We start from the raw sequence: 24099 nt of genomic DNA on the forward strand, positions 1-24099 counted from the left end.
TTCTAAAATATTTCAGGTTTTTCTGCTTCTTCTCTGTTTGAAGGTAAGAACTATGAATTAGTGAACCAGAATCTGATTACATGACATAATAAAGTAAAACGTCTCCTTCAAGACAAGCCCAGCTGTTAATGAGTTCATTAATACATCCATGCTGCTTTCTTGGGAACAATACCAAAATAATTTTCTACTGCCTTCACTTGAGATTGTACATATCTCTCTCTATCAGGGGTGTCAAACTCAAAGAGTGCTTAGATCTGGCCCGCCGGGTTGCCCTGGAAACAGTGAAGGACCGGCCTGCGGTGCCTCTGCAGCCCTCCCGAGTTCTGTTTTTGCTGGCAGAGTTTCAGGAGGCAGTCGCAGCTGAAAGTGGAACTGATGAGGGCCACGTGCGACACTCCCAAGCTCCATTTTTGCAGAGGGTTGCAGGAAGCCGAAAATGGAGCTCGGGAGACCATTTTTGCTAGCAGAGTGCTTGGGCTGCCACAGGCGCCCTCGACACAAGTAACATAGAGCTGGCCATGCCCACCATGGCCATGCTCACCCCAGCCCCCCCTAAGTCAAACACAACCCAGATGCAGCCCTCAATGAAATTGAGTTTGACGTACCTGATACACACACACACACACACACCTCCTACTGTAGTTTGCAGTCTTCCACCCCAAAAGTAATACTAATAATGGGGGTGGGGGAACCACACAGAACCGTTTGCTGAGACGGGTGGCTATAGAAATCAAAATAAAATAAACAAACCAAAAACTAAATGGTTTTTATTTAGGCAGTCCTTGACAAAAAATAAAAAAAAATCTACAAACCTTAAGATTTGAAAATACTGATAGTACAAATATTAATCCTACAGCTATTAGTTGACCTGAACCAATGCACCGCAGGATGAAAGTCTCTTCGCTGAAGGTTAAAGACTGTAATTGGAGATTCTTGGTCATCCAGGTCATGGTTGTCCCAAAAGTGCTTTTTCAAGAGGCAACTGGACTTTATCATTTTTCTTTGAAGATGTTTCACTTCTCATCCAAGAAGCCTCTTCAGCTTCTTAATTCTTCAATTAAAAACAAAGCTGGAGGGGACCATCATCATGTAAATACTGTGATTATATATTTATGTCCCAATATCTGTAACAATATATCGAGTGTCTACATAAATGATGCCATTGTGCACATTTTGTCACTTGCCTGCTCTGGTTCTTCAATCAGTTTAGGGCAGGGGTATCAAACTCGTGGCCCATGGGCCAGGTGCGTCACATGCTGGCCCCACCCCCACCTGGTTAAGTGAAGGGGGAAAAAGTCACAGTACATCACGTGACATCACCACAAGTTTGACACTCCTGGTTTAGGACATTAAAAAAAGATGTCATTAGCTTCAACTTTTTCAGACATCCTAAATTTAATGAATTCCTGCCCATCTCTTCCTGCTTTACACCCCTTGCCAAATCAGTATTCCCTTGCTTTGTTGGAGTGGGGCAGTAACTCCAGATTTCAGAGTAAACAAAAAAAGTTAGAAGTAGACACCAACGTTTTATTTTCTTTGTGGCCAGATTGGACTAATGAGCTGGCATTTCCAGCCCGCCTTCATGGTAGAACCTCCGACTGAAATTGTCAAGATCTTCAAATAGCTTATTTAACACTGTAAGGGATAAGATGAAAGCAATATTTTAATGTAAATGCCAGGGAACTGTATAAAACAATATTCAGCATAATAAAACTGAGCCCAATATCAGCTGCACTAATTTCCAGTATTTATTTTAGCTTTGCTCATCACCTAGAGAGAAAAAAGTTGCTATCATTGACATACTTATATCAAATAAACCATTAATGCAATCAGTGTGGACTTCCCAGATGCAGTTTCCTTTATGTTAGGAGAAATCATTTATTGAAAACAGGGTGGGATTGTTTCCTGCCTAAAGGATATTTGGACAACTGATTAAATATGCTGTATCCCTAAAAGTAAACTTTAAATTATAAAAAGCTATGTTTAATCATTGAAATGCTTTTAAAAATAATGCAGTGTGATCAGACTAAAATTCATTAAAATTCAAAATTTAATTTAAGCAGAAAGCGCAGGTAAAGCAACACATGAATGTGTGGGAACCATGATTTCAATTTGAAGCACAACTAGAAAGAATGAGAGCGTTGGCTCTAAACCAGATCCCTGAATTATTTCTCTGTGAAATAAATGAGAAACAGTGATTGGATTAGCAGGGAAAATATATCTACTGTCTTCCAGTGTCATACTAAATGTAAATGATGAATGGCAGCTTTTAAATACATTTATGACCATGTTAAAACAGTGGAATTTCTTCTTTAAATCTTTATGTAATTATTCATTTTATGTAGATATGTCAATGGCAGTATTATCAATACAAGAGAGCAAAAGACCACATCTGCACTGCAGGGAGATAAATAAAGGAATGCCGAAGGCAGAGTGTTGGTGTTTGTGGGAGAAAGAAGTATATGGTGATGGAAGGCTACAGCAGTGAGTTGTATGTGGACGTAGTGGAGTGAACAAAGATTTGAAAGCTACTACAGTTGAGAAGGGAGTGGCAGAATCTTCAAGCCTTCCAAAGACTTAGCCAGCAGGCCACAAGTAATAATCTTCATCCTCCTATAAACTGAACAGGTCTTAAGAGCAGAAGTCTCCAAACTTGAAGACTTGTGGACTTCAACTCCCAGAATTCCTGCAGAATTCCTCAGCAAAGCTGGCTGAGGAATTCTGGGAGTTGAAGTCCACAAGTCTTAAAGTTGCCAAGTTTGAGGACCCCTGTCTTAGAGCCAGAGAAGTAACCCAGTAAACCAGGTGACTTCAGCTGCATCTACTGAAATGTAAGGGCTGGAAAGAAGAGGGTGATATAGGGCTAAGTGTAAAGTAAAAGGACATTAAGGTCTGGGTAAAAGGAATAAAGTCTCCAGTCCTTAAGGGTGAGGCTAGGAAAAGAACTGTGGTTATATTGCTTTATTGTGAAAAAAGATGGGGAGTTAAAAATACTGAATAAAAGGGAAACTTGTACAGTTGTTAAGTACTGTTAATTTTCGCTTATAGTTGCAAGTGTCATATATTCTTACATATTCTTAAACATAGATTACTTGTGTGCTAGACTTAACACAATATAGGTATATACTCAGAAAGCTCAAACTGCCCAAGGAGCTGCTGATCCAGTTCTACAGAGGAATGATTGAGTCTGTCATCTGCACCTCTATAACTGTCTGGTTTGGTTCTGCAACCCAACAAGACAGACACAGACTTCAGAGAGTAATTAGGACTGCAGAAAAAAACAATTACTACCCACCTGCCTTCCATGGAGGACCTGTATACTGCACGAGTCAAAAAGAGGGCTGTGAAAATATTTACAGACCCCTCACACCCCGGACATAAACTGTTTCAACTCCTACCCTCAAAACGACACTATAGAGCACTGCACACCAGAACAACTAGACACAAGGACAGTTTTTTCCCTGAACACCATCACTCTGCTAAACAAATAATTCCCTCAACACTTCTCATCACTCCTTATCACCCATCCCCTCCCACTTGTGACTGCATGACTGTAACTTTGTCGCTTGTATCCTTACTAGAGTTCACTAAAGGAACTGCTATTTTTGTATGTCCTGCGGAGGAGAAGTTGAACAATGCTCCTCCCCTAGGCTTCAGAAAACAAAAAGTGGTACTGGACTCAGCGATCCTACTGGGAGCTTCTTTTGGATATCAATTGCTTATGATATTTTAATTTAAGAGATCTTTTGTGTGGAGGGAACACAGAGGTAAGATTATTGCTAGGATACATAATCCTGGTCCAAATATTTGCACTGCTTTTGGCAATTGAATCTCTTGTGGCCAAATGTTTAATATAATGCTAATCTATATTTTATTTTATTTTATACCTTTATCCATTATTTACACAACACACTGCTAACTTTATGCATTAAGTACACTGCTTGCAACTGAAACAAAAAGATGGCATTAGATGAGGCAAGCAAAATTACACTGTTCTCTAATCCATTTTCCCAATCCACTATTCCAGAATACATAAACGATCAGCTCAACTGATGGAACATTTAGGCACAAGAATGATGATGACAACACTAAGAGCCAATAATGCTGAGAATGAAGACCAGTTGAGGAGATAAACATCTAGACAAAGTAACACATCAATAGCAACTTTATTTAAAGAACATAGCCTTTCTCTAACTTAAGGGGCCATTGTCTTGGCTACTTCACCTTATACTTATCACATGTACTTATACATGTACCTTATACTTATCACATGACCAATCAATCATGCTATGTATTCAATTGTGTATGTACATTATAATTTGCAAAATTCCATCCAGAGGACTTGGCGCATCCCTATCTCATTTGAGGCTTTTGCTTTGTCCACTTCCACTGTGCTGTAATAAACAATGTGTGCTTCAGTGAAAATGTGTATCTGCACCACGTTATTGTAGGGAGAAATTTAGGGGGGAAATTCTCCAACACAACCTGGTATAATCAATTGCCTTTTGTTTTCTAACCTCTCTCCTTTCTATACATCAAGTGATTATCACTGCGACTCATAGAATTTTCTCCTCTTCTTTCTCTAGCCTAGCAGATACAAGTAGTTCTTGACTTACTACTGCAATTGAGCCCAAAATTTATGTTGTTGAGTCATTTGTTAAGTGAGGTTTGCCCCATTTTATGATTTTTCTAGCCACCGTTGTTAAATGAATCATTGCAGTTGTTAAGTTTGTAACACGGTTAAGTGAATCTGGCTTCCCCATTGATGTTGCTTGCAGAAGGTTGCAAAAAGGGATCACCTGACCCTGGGTCACTGGAACCGTCATAAATATGAACCTGTTGTGGTTCGCCGGCAGCCTGTGCAGATGGCAGCGGAATAGGACAGTGGGGAAGAACAGGGACCAGTCCAGGAGTCTGGAGAGGACTCAGACGAGGGTCCGGTGTCCGATGCAGAGATGGGGCCAGGACCACCTGGGAGTGGGGTGCTGCCTCCAGAGCCTCTGGAGTCTGGCAGTAGCGAGGCAGAGGAATAAGGGGAGCCTGTTCCCAGCATGCGTGTGCATAGAGATGCTAGAAGGCAAGAGCAGCTGAGACAAAAGGGGCAACTCGGGAGTTAGGCTGGGAGGTGATTGCCCCTCCCCTAAGGTATAAAGGAGGTGCAAAGGTAGAGAAACCTTTGCAGGAAGCAAAGTCGTTCACTCTGTTCAGATTAAACCTTGAAGCTCTGTGTGGACTTTGTACTTCGGTTGGTTTATTTTCCAGTTAATTTGGCACTTTAGTTGTTGGTAGCAATTCAAAGGAGATAAAGGTGGATGCTTATCTCGAGGGACTGTTTGGGACTCATTACGGGCTGGGAATGAACATAATTCCCAGCATTGAAATAAAACAAGAGTTATTTTGACTAAGCGTGTGCTTAATTATGGTCTCAGGAAGCCTTGGTCAGAACAGAACCAGTTGCCAAGTGTCTGAATTTTGATCACATAACCACAGGAATGCTGCCAACGGCCGTGTGAAAAATGGTCATAAATCATTTTTTCAGTGCCGTTGTAACTTTGAATGGTCACAAAGAGAACTGTTGGAACTCGAGGACTACCTGTAGTTTAAGAGAATGGAGTCAATACATCTTTGGCATATTGGGCTTCAGATAAAAAGGAAATGTTGCTCTGGAAAGTGACATAGACTCAGTGTCAGCCCCAGATCCATCTTGATTCAGATTTGGGGCTGCCACAAGGGAGGATGGGTAACGGTGGGAATGAGAGAGAAGGGAGGATAGTCACAACAACATTCTTTTGCCAGAGCTCAAGGTTGAGTTGCTGGAGTTTGGGAGGGAGTGACTGGACTTGGCGGGAGTTCAGAATGGAGGTGGATTGTAGAGTGTGACTTGAGGGTAATCCATAAGGGGGCTGGGTGTGAGTTTTAGTGTAGCAGGGGAAACCATGGCAATTCAGATTAGGATTTTCCCCAGATGTGCCAATACGACTTTTCTAATAAATTCTTACTCGATGGACTTTGCTTCTGAGTGCTGAATTTGGGATGGAGAGTTTGGTTGGAACGCTGACACTCAGATCAAAATGGTGTTGCTCATACATACCATCAACAGCAGCAGCAGTCCAATCTCCACTCCTTTGAATGTTTAGACTGTTATGTAGATCACTAATTCTCACTGAGACTGTGCCATGTCAGAAGCAGTCTTGGTACTTTATAAATCTGCTTAAGCATTTCTACTCTTTGTACTTCATAATTATGTTCCTTCATAGTAGTTTCCTAAGTCTATATCTCTCTTCTATGATCTCAACTGGATAATGGAAGAAACTATTGTTCAGTCCTATGTTACTCAAAAAAAAGTAAGTACTTTGATGGTTTGAAAATCAATAGTTCATATTTGCATTAAACAATGTGCATCGTTGGCCTGGCAAAACAGTTTCCCAAATTTTGCCATTTTATCACTTTAAAGAATGCTTAATTACTCTAACATTTTGCAAAAATCAGGACAAACTCTGCATATAAAACAGGGAATAGTTTAAGATAATCAAATGTAACAACAGTAGCAAGAAAATATTTAATTTGTATGAGAAGATTCTGTGAAGTGAGATTCACAGTCTATCTCAAGCAGAACAGCTGCTGTGCAAATAAATATGACAGATATTGTGATCCCCACATCACTGATAGAATCTAAAATAAACAGAAGATGGATCTCTTGCTAATTGTAATTACTTTCTTTTGAAATATAGAATAATAGGATATTTCCTCTTAAGATGGCTGCTGCAAGGAAGGATTGTTTTCTCTCTCTAACCAATGATCTGCTGATTTTACTGCTAAAGCTGCTTCTTTGGCAATGTTCCTCTCTGGTTTTGAATGGAAGCACTAAGGAGTGACCCAAGATGACTTTTGGGCAATTGTAGACCCAGGGCGAGACTTGAGGATTCCAATACCCTCTGGAAGCTATTGTAAAGTCACTGGGCATATCCACCTTCCTATCAAGCAGTTTCGTTTTCTAAGCACGTCTGAGTATTAAGTTCATTTTTTGAATTTATTGCTTTATTTTACTTTAAAAGCTGACTCGCAGTTGAAAGGGATAGGGAAGAGAAATATTCCAGAATAAATCTTGTCCTGATCCGAGCATAAAATAAATTAATACAGTACATTCCTTGAATCGCTTTCACACTAAGAGATGTTATACTTAATGCTATTTAGGTTGAGTTGAATGAGCTAATGCTATGATACAATTGTCATGGAATGAGGTCTAAATCTATGTCACTGTAGCATTATAAAATATAATTCCACAGAGTAATACTAGAAAAAGGTACAATCATTTGGATACAGTTGACTTAGCCACAAAATCCATAATCTGCGAGTTACTGCAGTATTGAATTTCAATTATGCAGCCTGCCATATTCTGCCATATTGGAATATTTGGAAAGGGACTGAATATACATATAGTAAGCTACTATTTTCTCTTCTGACAACTATCTGTGACTCTTCCTTAACCAATTCGTTGTCTCCTTGATAAGCAATTATTACACTGATCACTAAAGCACATTAGTCAATTACCAAGAAACTGTCGTGATAGGAAGAATGGATGGATTTATTTTACTGTAATCTACCAAGTATTTCCTGCTTATGTCACCAAGACCTGATGGATTACAGCTCAGAGTTCTGAGGGCAGACATGATCTCAGAACCATTGAACCATATCTTTCGAAGATCCTGGAGCATTAGAGAACTGCAAAAGAGCTGATGTTGTTCCCATCTTCAAAAAAAGAGAAGAATGTACACAAACCATCAATACTTGGGAAGATCCTGGAAATCCTTATTTCATTCTTTGACAGAGTGACTAAATTAGTGGACCAGCGAAATGCTCTGGATATTACTTGGATTTCAGTAAGGCATTTGACAAAGTAGACCACAACCTACTTCTTTGTAAGCTATAAACATGTGGGATAGACAGCAGCACCACCAGGTGGGTTTGTAACTGGCAGACAATCATACTCAACGTGTAGTCCTTAATGGAACCACATCTACATGGAGGCAATGGGTTACTCCAAGGTTCTGTCTTAGGCCGAATACTCTTCAATATCTTCATAAGGAATTTAAATGAGGGAATAGAAGGGGAGCTCATCAAATTTGCAGGTGACACCAAGTTGGCAGGAACAGCCAACACCTCAGAAGATGGGTTCCAAATCCAGAAGATAATTGACAGACTTGAACACTGGTCTAACAAAATGAAATTCAACCCAGAATTAAGGAGAAATTTCCTGACAATGACAACAATAAACCAGTGTAACTGTTTTCCTTCAGAAGTTGTGGGTACTCCATTACTTGAGATTTTTAAGAAGAGATTGGATAGCCATTTGTCCAGAATGGTATAGGATCTTCTGCTCATGCAAGGGTTTGGACTAGAAGACCTCCAATGTCCCTTTCAACCTTGTCATATTCAGACCCAAAGAAACTGCAGAACAGAAATGCGAATTACTATAATGGAAAGGTAAGTATAATGATGAAATCATTGTCTCCTGATCTGCCATTTCTGGCCTCCATGCCACGACATCTCCTATTTTCTTTGAATCCTGTGGGGATTTATGAGCCTCCTTCATCTTTCTTTAAAATATATGATTAATTTTAAATTTTTGCTGGAAACATCATTTCCTAAAGAGAACAATACACAGGCATTTAATATTAAATGGAAAATACATTTTGCTTCTAAATCTTTGTTTTACAATTCACAGTTAATGTTCTTTGTACCAGTTTTGAACTTTTGATTAACAAAATTGGAATTTCTAAAACTTTCACTTTCCTTCCAAATCTGCTTGACAGCAATGCCCTACTAATGTTTTGGTGGTGTTATTATTTTATTTATTTGTATCCCACCTTTATTATTTTTACAAATAATTCAGTCAGTAAACATATCCGCCACACCTTCCTCCTCCTATTTTCCCCACAACAACAATCCTGCAAGGTGGGTTGGGCTTGAGAGAGTGTGAGTGACCCAAAATCACCCAGCCAGCTTTTATGGCTAAGGAGGAACTTCAGCTCCTGCTTTCTACCTTGGTACTTTAACCACTAGACCAAATTAGTCTTTGTTTACTCCTTGGTCAAATTGCCTGGCAAAACTCTTCCAACATTAGTCTTTAATAGCACTGGTGCAACAGTCTTATTATTTTTGTGCAAGTATAACTATCTGGACATAACATAATGATTTTGTACATTTCTCAATCTAATTGCCTTACTCATGTAGCAGATACAGATCTATTGGTGGAGTTATTTGCAGGCTGGTAGAAATAGCATTCAGTTTTGCAGGAGTCATATGTTCCCTTTAAGCAAAATATCCCTGCAATCCTTGACTAAGGATAATTAATCTTCTACAAAAGGAGAGAACTTGTGAAACAACTTTGTCACCTAAGCTCACTTTAGGCTATTGAGGGACATTTTTCTCTTCCTTTCCACACCTCAGTAAATTGGCTCAACTGTGTACTCCAACCATGTTCCATCAAATTCTGTTCTCTGTTACTGCTTAGAGACCTAGGTGTCAATTCGGTGGATCTGTCTGGTAACCATGGATGACTGATTCTTAAGAGAGACTATGCATCTGATACCTTGGGAGGAAAAAAAAATCCAAATCCTCAGAGTGAAGAAAATGGAGAGGGAAAGAGAGAGATGCACACACAGAGAAAACTGTCACTTGCAAGTAAGGAAAGGGAACTGCTGAATGTGCACCTGAATTTTAGCATGGAAGTTTTTGGAGTAGAAAGACTGGGAGAAAATATTTTCCCAATAATTCAAGGACTTTTGAGATTGAAACTCAGATTGTCCTCACTCCACCTCCTTTTTACTTTCAAGTAGTAATTCTGATCAGTAATTTGAGGTTGCTATGGTGTCACTTTAAATAACTCATTCTTTTCTATGGAAAGTTCTTAGCATTGTCTTGAAATAAAAACAGGCCCACATATAAAAGATTATTATTTCAAAGAAATCAAGGCAATTTAGCTGCCTCTTCCAGTGTGGGATTTGAAGCAATAAAGTATGTAGGAGAGGGGTCGTTTTGAAGAAGGATACATAATGATTCCCTAAATCAGACAATTTTACAGAAAGCAATTTATACAAACTTAAAGTAATCAAAATCACTTTTGTTCAGCTGCAAATAAATGGAAGGATTACTTACTCTGCTAGGGTGGCAGAGGCTCACTGCAGGGAAATAATTGTTTTTCCAATCGTTAAAAACTTGAGAGGTCATATACATGTTTTAAAAGGACAATGCATTAAAGAATTTTAACATATACGCATATAATTCACTCTGAGGTACAAAAGACTGAAAATCTAATTTTTTTTCCTCCTACTTTTTGAGTTAGTAGATATTTGGCAGTTTGCTTGGTGATCCAATTATCTTTACATAAAGGTCCTATCTATTCTGAGAATCAGTAGTTGCTGCCTTGTCAAATTTAGCTTTTACATTTTAGAGTTGTAAAAATCATGTAACTCACAAATATGAAAGGATAGGGAGAATTTATTATCTACTAAATATTTTTTTTCTTAAAAATCCGGGCATGACAAAGAATCTTCATGTCTTCTTTTGTTTTTGTTTTTTTTCAATATTTTTATTTTTTATTAATATAAATAGAAAGAGCAACATGTTCAAAATCCATATAAACAGTGTGTTGTCTGGTTACAATTCTTTTGAGTAATATTCATCATAGTAATACTAATAGTATTCTCTAATAATTTTATAATAACAGTGCTTTTCCCCCATACTATTGATACATGTTAATTATTAGTACTAATCAAAATTAATTAAAAATAAGTTACAGTGATCAACCCTAATATTAAAATTAATCTTTCTCTTGTAGTTTTTGAGGTTCTAACTCCTGTTTCTCTTGTTTAACCATCGATAAAACAGATCCCATACCTCAAAATATTCAGTGTGTTCCTTTTCTTTAATTTCAAATGTTAATTTATTCATTTCTGCACATTCTAAAATGTTTATTATTATCTTTTCTTCTATGGGGTTCTCCTTGCCCTTCCAATGTTGTGTGAACACTTTTCTGGCCACTATTGATACATGTATTATTAAATATGTATTCCTTTTACTGTATTTGTCTGGTATGATGCCCAACAGAAACATTTCCAGTTTTAAACCTATTTGTTCCTTTATCATTTTTTCTAGCCAGGTGTGTATTTTAGTCCAATATTTTTTTTGCTTTCAGACATGTCCACCACATGTGGTAATATGACTCCGGGGTTTGAATGCACTTCCATCACTTGGCTGACATATTCTTAAATACTCTAGCTAATCTTGCTAGGGGAAAGTGCCATCTATAAAACATTTTGTATAAGTTTTCTTTATATGCAGTTAACATTGTCAATTTATAGTTTCTGTCCCACAACTTTTGCCATTTGTCCAATTCTACTGGATGTCCAAAATTTTTAGCCTATGCTATCATGGTTTCTTTTACTTGTTCCTCTTCCATTCTAATAGTCAATAAATAATTATAGAATTTTTAAATCAGTTTCTCCTCTAGTCCTATCATAATTTGATCCAATTCTGTTAGTTCTTAATAAAAACCGTATGTTTTAACATCTTTATAATATCTAGATTGTATCTGTACATGCGGCTATCATGTTAAATTTATCCCTTGGCTATTCAATTCCTGTTCGTTTTTCATTTTCCCCTTCTTGTTTAAAATGTCTTTCTATCTTACAATTTTTCCCATATCTATCACATTTGGGTTTATTAATGCCTCCATCATGGAAAGCCAGTAGTATTTTCAGAGACTATTTTTCCTTGATTTTTGCCCATATTGAAAGCAGTAGTAACACTACTAATGTAGTGTGTCTGAAAGTATTTATATGTGTTGTGTTTCTTGTATCATACAAAGGCAAGCTACCCAGTTATAAATTATGTCCCCCCAGTACAAGTAATTGTCTATGTCTCAGAGTTATCTATTCCTTTAGCCAAGTCAGGGCAGCTGCTTGATAATATAATTCCCAATTTGGCAACCCAAAACCTATTGGTAGAGTCTTGCATTAATTCTTGCCTTCCTACCTTGCCATATACATTTGGTTACGATTCTATTTAGTTCCTCAAAATATTTCCTTTCTAGCTTTATTGGTATTGTTTGGAACAGGTATAACAGTTTCGATAGGATATTCATTTTAATGGCGGCTATTCTTCTTAACAGTGATAATTGCTTGCTTTCCACTTTTCCAAATCTATTTTGATTTGTTGTGTTAATTTTAAGTAATTGTCTTCTTTCATGGTTACGCGTCTCACTGATAGGTGAATTCCCAAATAGTTTACTTTTTTTACTATCTGAATGTCTATCTTTTCCATTATTATTTTTTTCTGTTCTTTTGTAAGATTCTTAACTAAGATTTTAGTTTTCTCTTTGTTTATTTTTCAATCCTGCAATGTTACCTTAGTCTTATATTTTCTTTATTAGTTTGGGTCCTGTTTCTTGTGGTTCTTTTATAATGAAAACCAAATCATCTGCAAAGGCTTGTAACTTGTATTCTTCTTTTTGTATCTCCATGCCTTTTATTTCTATATCTTGATGGATGTTTCTATTTAACACTTCCAGAGTCAAAATAAATAGTAGAGGGAATAATGGGCATCTTTGTCTTGTGCCTCTTTTAATATTGATATTCCCAGTTATGTCTCCATTCACAAACACTTTTGCAGTCTGTTTGGTGTATATTACCTTGATCATAGTGATAAATTTCCCCCTCAAATTCCATATATTTTAGCTGCAGTATCATGAATCACCAGTTTACATTGTCAAATGCTTTCTGCGCGTCTAGGAACATCAGGGCCATTTGCTTTTCCAGATGTGCTTCATAAGATTTCAGTGTGTTCAAAATTATTTTCATGTTGTTTTTAATTTGTCTGTTGTTTGTCTCTTGTTGTCAGAAAACCATTCTGGTCTGAGTATATAAATTTGTTCAAGAATCTCTTCAATCTTTCAGCTATTACTGATGTATACATTTTATAGTCCACATTTAGAAGTGAGATGGGTCTATAGTTTTTTGATCTGTTGTAAGTCTGCATCTTCTTCTGGTATGAGGGTGATATTTGCTTCCATCCATGATTTTGGTATTTTAGCTTCTAATAAGACTTCAATCTTCACATCTTTTTAATGCAGTCAATTATTTCATGTTTTTAAAAGTATATCCATTACTATAAGAATTAAGCAGACAGAGAAAATAAAAACACCAATACCAAGCAGCGCTGTTCGATTGGAGCAACACAAAAATCTTTGGCTATCACCATCACACTTGTGAGTTCATCGAAGCCTGACTCTCTACAAGTAATTTCCTCAACAGACACATTGACCTACAACCAGCTGATGAACCACTCAGAATCCAAATCAACAACACAGCCAATCAAAGATAGCACTGACCATCAACCAACCCACAAAAGCACCCCAGCATTTCACCTCCCAATGATCCTGACCTGATATAACCTAAACACAAGACTCATCACAAGACCCTTATTTGACACACCCACACCTGAACCCCTTATAAACGTAAGAACACTGATACTGACATCTCCTAAACTCTGCTGAAGATATTACCTAGCCTGATAATAGTGCCATAGAGCACTGCACACCAGAACAACTAGACACAAGAACAGTTTTTCCCCAAAAGCCATCACTATGCTAAACAAATAATTCCCTCAACACTGTTCAACTATTACAAAGTCTGCACTACTACTACTGTTAATCTTCTCATCACTCCTTATCACCCATCCCCTCCCACTTGTGATTGTAGGACTGTAACTTTTTTGCTTGTATCCTTACGACTGTTTCCTAGTATGATTTGATTGCTGATTGTACCCTATGACTATCATTAAATGTTGTACATTATGATTCTTGATTCTTAATGAACGTATCTTTTATTTATGTATACTGACAGTATTTACACCAAGACAAATTCCTTGTGTGTCCAATCACACTTGGCCAATAAAGTATTCTGTTCTATTCTATTCTATTCTATTCTATTCTATTCTATTCTATTCTATTCTATTCTATTCTATTCTATTCCATTCCATTCCATTCCATTCCATTACGAAATGTTCAGAAACTAACCCACAAGCTCGGAGAACAAACCTTCACCCTCAAAGCAAAAACAGCAAGGAACATGAAAGCATTTATAACAATAGCACTTAGATTTACAGTATATACCACTTTACAGTGCTTTACAGCCCTCTCTAAGCAGTTTAGAGTCAGCATACTGCCACCAATAATTTGGGTCCTCATGCAGTGAATTGTGCTTTACCTTGAGCACTTGATAAACAAGAGAATATAATTTATAGTTTTAATAAATAAATAAAGCTTATTTATTCATAGAGTTATAGCTAGTCAGAGCTGGTGGCCTGGAGTGGATTCTAAGCCCTGTAAAAGTACACACATATATAATGCAGACTAATTGGAATAAACATTCTTAATTTTAGAATTCTTTTCAATGCTGAGATAATTTTCTGGTTTATCCGGTGGTCATTTATAGTTTTAAACTATTTTTGAGTCATGATGGATTTTAGGAGAATTCAGCAGCACCATTAGAATTAAATGTTAATTTCATCTACAAAGCTTGACCTGTAGGTGTCCAATATTTCAAACATCATCAAGCTTGAAAACAGGCATTTCAATCACACTGTAGAATCCCCTTGACTTTTAATACAATTATAGCAATCAAGGTGTGCTGCTGACAAAATTGGTTGCATTTGTTAGACACAATAGAAGATGGGTTTGGATAGAATGGAAAGCTGAGTGTGTACACAAAGAAAAATTAGAATGCTGTTTTCAAAGAGGGGAAACAAGGGAGGGAAATATGAGGACACGTGCTACCAACAATTAATGTCTTTCTGGAAATTTAACAAATATTCATTATTCAACTATCTCTCAAATTTCTTGCAGCTGATTTGCCTAAACAGACCACTACATAGTTCAGATTTTATTTTAAATAACATTTTGTTTCAATTCCGAACAAGAACAGTAACCAAAATACAGTAAGTGAAAATGAAAATCTTAATAGGGATATCCATTTTTCTGGCTTAAGAAAATTATCCCAAATAGTTACGAGACGGTGTTATACCAAAACCAACTAAGTTAGTTAATTAAGGGTGGCTAATTAAATATGGCTACCACCCTTAATTAACTATAAGATAGCAATAGCAATAGCACTTAGACTTATATACCACTTTATAGTGCTTTACAGCTCTCTCTCTCTAAGCAGTTTTTTTTTATAGAGTCAGCCTATTGCCCCCAACAACCTGAGTCCTCATTTTACCAACCTCAGAAGGATGGAACGCTGAGTCAACCTTGAGCCTGGTGGGATTTGAACTGCCAAACTGCAGGCAGCTGATAGTCAGCAGAAGTGGCCTACAGTACAGCACTCTAACCACTTTGCCACCGAGGCTTAAGATGCTTAAATTATAATCCTGTCCATCCATCCATTCATTCAGACATCTTGGAACAAGGTTTACCAAACTCAATGGATCTATATTTAATATATACATACAGTATGAGACTGTTTTGTTAGTTCTACCCAAGACCAGCAGTGTTGTAAAAGCAATAAAGCACAGATACATGGAAAAATATATTCTATAGTCTCCCTCTCTCCCCCCCCCCTCCTTATCTGAAGATGAAGCTTATGGCTGCAGCTGGCTGTAGTTTCATTTTTGCCCAACACCTGCAAAGTAAATTGTTGCTTTGGACAGAGCCAGTCATACCATTAAAGAGACTGAGGAAATTGCCTCCAGCAACGGTAGGGCTTGTTTTTGGCTGTTCCTCAAATACCCCTCACAGAATCCGCTGGAGTGCTGTCTTTTCTAGCTCAGATTAGCATGTTGTTTTCAGATTTAAAATTATTTTTAAATGAGCGTTGTAACTTTTATCCCTCTAGTCTCATAACCGTGACAGTATATAGTTTCGTAGTTGAAAATTACAGGCCAATCTCCTTATGCTGCGTCACCTGTAAAGTCATGGAGACAAATAACCTACTCTCCAATAAACAATTTGGTTTCAGAAAAAACCTATCCTGTAATCTGCAACTCTTACACTGCAAAAACATATGGACGACACAACTCGACCAGGGCAAAGCAATAGACGCAATCTACATAGACTTCTGTAAAGCCTTTGATTCAGTGGTACACGACAAACTACTCCTAAAAATAAAATCCTATGGTATCTCTGGACAACTGAATAACTGGATAGAAGCATTCCTGTCAAACAGACAACAAATGGTCAAAATCGGGAGCGTACTATCAAATCCAGTACCTGTCAATAGTGGTGTTCCCCAAGGCAGTGTTCTAGGACCAACTCTCTTCATACTCTACATAAACGACCTCTGTGATCATATTAAGAGCAATTGCGTTCTCTTCACTGATGATGTAAAGCTGTTCAATACCACAGACAATACTGCTACCCTACAAAAAGATCTTGACTATGTATCAGAGTGGTCAAACAAATGGCAACTTCAAATCTCAACAAATAAATGCTCTGTCTTACATATTGGCAAAAAAAATCAGAAAATAAAATACAAGCTGAATAGTCAAGATCTTGTTGATGACTCAAGCTCTGTAAAGGACCTTGGAATACTCACCTCTAATGATCTAAGTGCTAGAGCCCACTGCAACTACATAGCCAAAAAGGCATTAAGAGTTGTTAACCTAATCCTACGTAGCTTTTTCTCTGGTAATATCACACTACTAACCAGAGCATACAAAACATTTGCTAGACCAATACTCGAATACAGTTCATCAGTCTGGAACCCACACTACGTATCTGATATTAGCACAATTGAGAAAGTCCAGAAATATTTCACAAGAAGAGTTCTCCACTCCTCTACTCGTTGTAGAATACCTTATGCCACCAGACTTGAAATTCTAGAACTTGAAAACCTTGAATTACGCCGTCTTCGGTCTGACTTAAGCATGGTATGTAAAATCATACATTGCAATGTCCTACCTGTCAATGAATACTTCAGCTTCAACCATAACAACACAAGAGCACACAATAGATACAAACTCAAAGTAAACCGCACCAAACTTGATTGCAGGAAATACGACTTCAGCAATAGAGTGGTCAATGTCTGGAATACTCTACCCGACTCTGTAGTTTCTTCCCCAAACCCCAAAAACTTTAACCTTAGACTGTCTACTATTGACCTCACCCCTTTCCTAAGAGGCCTGTAGGGGGCGTGCATAAGCGCACCAACGTGCCTACCGTCCCTGTCCTATTGTTTCTCTTATTCTTTTATTTTTCTTATATGTACCCATTTCATGTATTCACAACTATGTATACATTTATACTTATTATCTTGTAAACAATTGGCAAATCAAATAAATAAATAAATAAATAAATAAATAAATAAATAAATATAATAAGAATGTAAGAACTATTTCTCCAATACTGGTTTTGCTTTGCTTTGCTTGTGTCTTTTTCAGAAAATGGGTTTGCCTACATTTGAAAGGATTGGGTTATAAATTGGGCAATATCTTTATAACTCTCCCACAAATGAACTCAAAGTCATTTAGGACTTTGTTTCAGGACTGTTCCTGATCTGAAAAAAACTATAGATATATCAGTACTGTAAATGGATAACAAAAGGGTGATTCTCCTTTAGCATGGCAACATCTTTGAGCCTCTTACATTGTAGTTTTCAGGAGCTTCTGTAGGGATTACTTAATTTTCTAACATTAAATAAAAAGCAGCTCAGGATGTATGTATGTATGTATGTATGTACTTACATATTTGTAACACATTTGCTGATTTAACAAAAAAATATCCTTCAAAATGTATATTTTGAAATTCATGGGAATCTAAATTTTGTCTAAATTTCAGTTGCCTCTAATGTTTGAAAGACATCAATGACTTGATCTTGAAATGACTTACGCAGTTCACTGTCATAAAAATTTGCAGCTAAACTGGTAAACATACATTTCCTTTTCCCTTTCTATGCTCAAAATTTGAATTGTGCATTACTCATATATGATTTGCTGTAGATAGATAGAAGGTGTCTGAAAGGCATTGTCATTAACTCAGATGACAAATCATATTGCTGGTTATTACAAGAGAATAGAATTTTGGATAGATATCTGCTTTTCACACTAAGCATGTTCTATCCATGTTATCAAAAATACATTTGGCAGCAGAAACAAAAAGGAAGAGAAGAAATAGTAAAACACTGATTTTTCCCTTCCCTTTACTAAGAGTGGAAATAATAACAACAGCTAATCTACAAGATAATAATACATTATTTCCAACAGAGCAAGGAAAAGAAATTCTTTGACAACACCTGGAGTTCAAATTAACTATTTTCCTGAGACACAGAACTGCAGCAGTAATTTATGGTACTTATACATGTTCTAGTGATAATAGCAAAAGCAAATAATATTTCCAAAAGAGTTTGTTGACAGTGTGTGTGTGTGTGTGTGTGTGTGTGTGTGTGTGTGTGTGTGTGTGTATAAACCACCCCCACACACACACTATACAGAAATATATGTGTTTGTATATCTCTGTATGAATGATATGTTCTTAATAAAGGGCAATTTTTAACTGGGTTCAGTCTTCATAATGAAAAATGCCAACCTGTAAAATAACCAGAAGTATTCATTGACTTCAAAGCACAGAAGAGTTTATTACTGCTACTTATACACAGGAATCTAGTGTCAGCATTCCAGAAAACCTCCACTCCAACAAATAACTCTGAGACAGACATCTTCTCAAAAGTTCTGTTTTATTTGGATAGTAAACTGTCATGCCCCTGGTGGAGACTGACTCTGAGGGAGAGGAGGAACAGCCAACAGGGAGTGGAAGTGTGGCTCCAGAGGTGGTGGAGGAGGCTGGGGAAGGGCAGAGGCCGGCTGAGCAGTCAGAGGAGGACCCAGGTCCATCCCCTATCCATCCTAGGGTAGACAGGAGGAGAGGATAGGGGAAAAACGTGGTCTACTCGGGAGGAGAGGGCCTTGATCCTCTTTATGGGTTGCAGGTGTGAGATCTGCCTAAGAGTTTGGACTTGTGTGCTAACAGACACTGGAGACAATTTAGTGTTTTATTCCTAGATGAGGTTTATCTTGGGTGGCGTTCTTCCAATAGACTGTACCTGGTTATCTTCCTGAAATTTGTAATTATTTATCCTGGTCTGTCGTGGAACTTTATTCAGTGCGGTTTGTTTTTGGTTTTTGCTTCATTATCTGCTCTTTGAATTTGAACCGTGTTTCTTTCATTTGGAATGTTATCTTGAAAATAGTTTAATCTTCAACTGTGAACAATTAAACAGTGAAGCCAAGTTGATGGCATTAAAGGACCTTTATTTACGTTTTGATTTTTGTTATGTTTTTGATACACTCCGGGTCATCACAGTAAACTGGCACATCTGGGGAATCCCGAATCTAAAAGTTCTGAGCTTCCTTGCAATAAGTAAAATCTACAAATCCACCCCCTGCACCCATCATCACATCACATGCCCCAATCACCATCTGTCCCAACTTGAGATTTCCCCTCACCTATGTGCAGAATAACATGACCTTGACTTAGAAAAAGAATGCTATTATGTCTAACCACATACACTCCAAGAAACTCCCCCTTCCTATTTTCCCAGGCTCAAGAATGTGGCAGTGTGGAATCATCTGGTCTCAATATGGCTTCCAAAGCTGACATATAGTCAACTGATGGTCAAGGCTAAATTGGCGCTAAATAAAGGTAAACAGAATTCACTGGAAGCTGGACCTGCGCCTCTTGTAATGACTCTAAACTGATGTCACATTTAAGTCGACTTGCAGTTCAGCTTGTTCTTCTCATACACAACCTTATCCATGGGATTAAACTAAAGGTATGTAAGTCATGTTGTTAATTTATTCAAAGATTTAAAAAATTAAGGTGAGATACACCTCACATGCATCTGCTGGGATTCATTGTATAAATAGGGCACAGTATCCTCCCCTCAGTGTGACTGTGGGACCCCACATCGAACTGTAGATTACATCATGACTTGCTATAAGCTGAGGGCATATACTGGCTCAGTTTCTGATTTTTTTTTCAAATAAACAATACTGCAGTTGAATAGATGGCCTAGACCATGGGTGTCAAACTTGTGGCGTCATGTTGCAGTCATGTGACATTTCATGATGTTTTCCCCTTTGTGGAGCTGGGATGGACGTGGCCTGTGATGCATCTGGCCCATGGCTGCCAGTTTCACACATCTGGCCTAGACTTTGAGATTTGAATATAGATCCTTTTAACATTCATATTTTGTTGGTTTTTTTCCAAATCTAGGTGAAATGTTAATATATATTGCAATATTCCATGTATGATATACCATATGGTAAAAAAAAATCAAGGTGAGATATGTTCAGGAAATGAAAAATGTATCTACTAAAGAACAAGAAATTCAAACCAAATTAATCCCCTGTGGAAAATTTCACTTAAGTGTTCCAAGTTAGCGGTGTTCCAATGGAACAACAGAGCTAGAATGTTCTGTATCCAAAAGAACAACGCTTGAGATGTTTCTAATACTCTAGTCCAGGGGTGGGCAAACTATGGCCCGCGGGCCACATCCGGCCCGTTGGTCTTTTTAATCCGGCCCACCGAAGATTGGTACAGAATTAAGGTTTGATGTGAATGATTGAATGATTGCATTCATTTGATTTTGACTTGTAATGACAGGTGGCGCATTAGGCGCAGTGACTTGATTTTGCGGAAATTTTGCAGTTTTTTATATGTATCGTATCTTGTGCTGACCCGGCCCGTCTGTCAAATTTTAAAAGTCAATGAGGCCCCCGAGCCAAAAAGTTTGCCCACCCCTGCTCTAGTCAGAGAATATTCTAGCCTTGTTTTTCATCAAAAGAAAGACAGCTAACAGTTCCTGATGAAAAGCACCAGTCAGTCAATTTAAAAAAATTCATTCAATCCATCTGTCTCTCTATCCCTTCCCAACATTCTGGCTTTTTTCTTTTCTTTGTCATGTAGCAGTGTTAACAGGTGGAAAAGTGAAATTGAGGCCTTGTATTCTTTTTAAAAGAACAGGCTAATTTATTTCAATTACATGATACCAGGCAGGGTAGGATAACCTGCCTTGAAGGTCAAACAGAAAAATGAAAGCCAGTCCATGCACGGTTATATTTTTTATCTTTTTATACTGTAGGTTGCCTAAGTCTTGTAACAGTCAGATTTAGCATGATTTATTTGGAGGGTTGAGGTCAGGGAGTGCTGGGCTTTATCTGGCTGCCCAAAAGCAAAAAGAGTGCAATTTCTATTTTCTGGAATGAAAACAAGCAAAAGAAAGAAGCAAAAGAAAATTCCTGCTCATAGGAAACCTGTCCAACCCTCCTGCCTGCTTCCTTCAGCATATCTTAATATGCTCAGCAACCCAGAACAGAACAGAGTATGTACCTTTGCTCAGCAAACAGAGTAGAGTAGAGTAGAGTAGAGTAGAGTAGAGTAGAGTAGAGTAGAACAGCTTTATTGGCCAAATGTGATTGGACACACAAAAAAATTGTCTCCGGTGCATAACTCTATAGCAGCGTTCAGACATGGGAAGTTGAAACAGTTTATGTCTAGGATGTGAGAGGTCTGTAGTTATGTTACTAACTACATGCTAGTAAGGCTCTTTTTACATGTAAAACAAAGGGACAAGAAGAACTATAGAACATGTCACAACCAGTGGTGGAATTCATTTTTTTTTACTACTGGTTCTGTGGGCGTGGCTTATTTGGTGGGAGTGGCTTGTGGTCATGTGACTGGGTGGGTGTGGCTTACTGGTCATGTGACTGTGTGGGCATGGCTTGGTGGGCATGTGACTGGGTGGGTGTGGCCAACTCAATGTCACTCACATCAAGGGATTCCTCACCTGGCCCCTCCCCTCCCAGCCATTCCTTGTCACCCAGCCTCAACTTATCTATAGTTCTGTAAAAATGTTGTTCACCTTTTTTGACTTTATTATCTGCATACTATAGATGTACTTTCATGGACCACTGAAAGGAGGAAATGGCTCACATGCTTTACTCAAGAGTGTGATAGGCAACAGGCTTTTAAGGGGCTGCCACAAAGAAAGGGGGACAATGTACAGTATTTTCCAAAGAAGCAGAATGCAAACAAGAAGCAATGGAGGGAAACTGAACAGAGAGAAGCAACCTAAAACTAAGGAGAAACTTTCTGACAGTGAGAACAATTAACCAGTGGAACTGCCTGTCTCCAGAAGTTCTGGGTGCTCAATCATTGGAAGTTTTCAAGAAAAGACTGGACAGCCATTTCTCTGAAATGGTATAGGATTCACCCCAAGGTCCTTTCCAAGTGTTATTCTGACACCTTTCCCAGGATTTCTCCTCAGAGTTTGGCATCCTCAGTTTTCTTGCCTGAGCTGGGGGTTGGACTAGAAGACCTCCAAGGTCCCTTTCAACTCTTGTTAAACACATGTATATTTTATGCTCTGGACTATTGACATTGAATGCATGTAAACCCTGAAAAATATGTGGTAGCCCTGGGCAAAAGAAAGGCAGAAAAATCACTCTAGGTGAAGGGACAGTGTAAAATATTAACACATGATAAATAATGGAACAATTAAAAATAATAGCACAGAGTTTTATCTCTTTCTCTTCCTATTTTTTTCTTTCTTTCTCTTCCTTCCTTCCTTCCTTCCTTCCTTCCTTCCTTCCTTCCTTCCTTCCTTCCTTCCTTCCTTCCTTCCTCTCTCTCTCTCTCTCTCTCTCTCTCTCTCTCTCTCTCTCTCTCTCTCTCACACACACACACACACACACACACAGCACTTAATAGAGAAGCATTTTGGATGCAGCTCCTTTAAATTTCTCCAAGGCTTGAGTGGATTCCCCCACCCCCTCTGTCAGACCGCACTCCTTCTCACTCCAGCACTTTAACTCACAAGGGGAAAGCGATACTTGCAGCATCCATGGGGAAACCTTGGAGAAGTTTTTAAAAGACCTGCTTCCAAAATGCATTTCTTTTACGTTGCAAAAGTGCTCCAGGGCTCTCGATTCATCCCCACTCCCTCTGTCAGACCACACACTTTCTCACTCCAGGCACTTTACTCACACGGGGAAAGCGATAGTTGCAGCATCCATGCCTTTCTTCCTTTCCCCCGGGGAGAAAGAGGACATGAGGAATGGAAAGCCAGGAGACTGATCGCAAGTGAGCGACCAGGCGACAGGGTTGGGAGCGTGGCCAGCCAGGGGTTGCCACCAGTTCGGCGACCCATGCCAAATAACCACTACCGGTTCACCTGAGTAGGTGCGAACCGGTTGAATACCATCTCTGGTCACAACCTATCCTCAGTCTAGCATCTTTTCACCCTATACTATGTTCTCAAGTCTACCCAAACAGGATACAGGAAAGCAATGAATAAGATAAACTCATTTTGCCAAATTCATTCACTCAATGTGCTTTTCAAATGTACTCAAAACCAAAAGTATCCGAACAGTCAGTGTATCACCAGCCAGATAAACTAATACAGAGAACACTGAAAAAAAACAGAGACAACCCAAACGTAACTAAGTCGAAGAGAGTCTATGTATACATTTTATGCATTATCTTTTGTCTTGGTAAAGGTAAAGATTTACTTGAATGTGCCATGTGTATGTGTAGATCCTTGAACGCAAGAGGCCAGTCACATCAGTACTTGAAACTCCATCTCTTTGTACTCAACATCAGGACATGGCCAAAGAATTTTAAAGCATAGCAGTACATGTTCATGTATATTCATATACTCCTCCAATTCCCGCCCCCCCACTCCTTTTGAAGAACTGAAGAAGCCTCTTGGATGAGAAAAGAAATGTTTAAAAAAAACTAAGGAAGCCCAATTGTCTTTTGGAAAAAGCACCTTTGTTATGCCCCCGCCCCCCCCCATCGGAGTCTGAATCTGCGGGGGAAGATGAGTTGGAACAAGAAATGCCAGACATGGAGAAGGCGGCTCCCTTGGCCTTGGAAGAAACTGGGGATGGCCAGAGTCAGTCCAGGCAAGGTTTTTCCGAAGTAGTAAGACCTGCAGGCAGGGAGGAACAGAGGCAGGAGGAACAGGAGGGACAGAGCTCAGGTGAGGACCCTGCTGATCCAAGGGCTCGGCGAGTGGAGAGGAGGCGTAATCAGCGCAGACGGAG

The 24099-nt window shown here is 38.4% G+C and overlaps 1 protein-coding gene across 4 annotated transcripts in view; it reads right to left on the reverse strand.

Annotated features, from left to right (window-relative positions):
- NALCN (sodium leak channel, non-selective) overlaps positions 1–24099 on the reverse strand; it is a 228022-nt gene that overhangs the window by 83923 nt on the left and 120000 nt on the right. The window lies entirely within an intron of this gene.

This window comes from Notechis scutatus, chromosome 5 (genome assembly GCF_049901735.1).
Source record: "Notechis scutatus isolate UNSWTSFEM ecotype Mainland chromosome 5, rNotScu1.2, whole genome shotgun sequence".
Lineage (NCBI taxonomy): Eukaryota > Metazoa > Chordata > Lepidosauria > Squamata > Elapidae > Notechis > Notechis scutatus.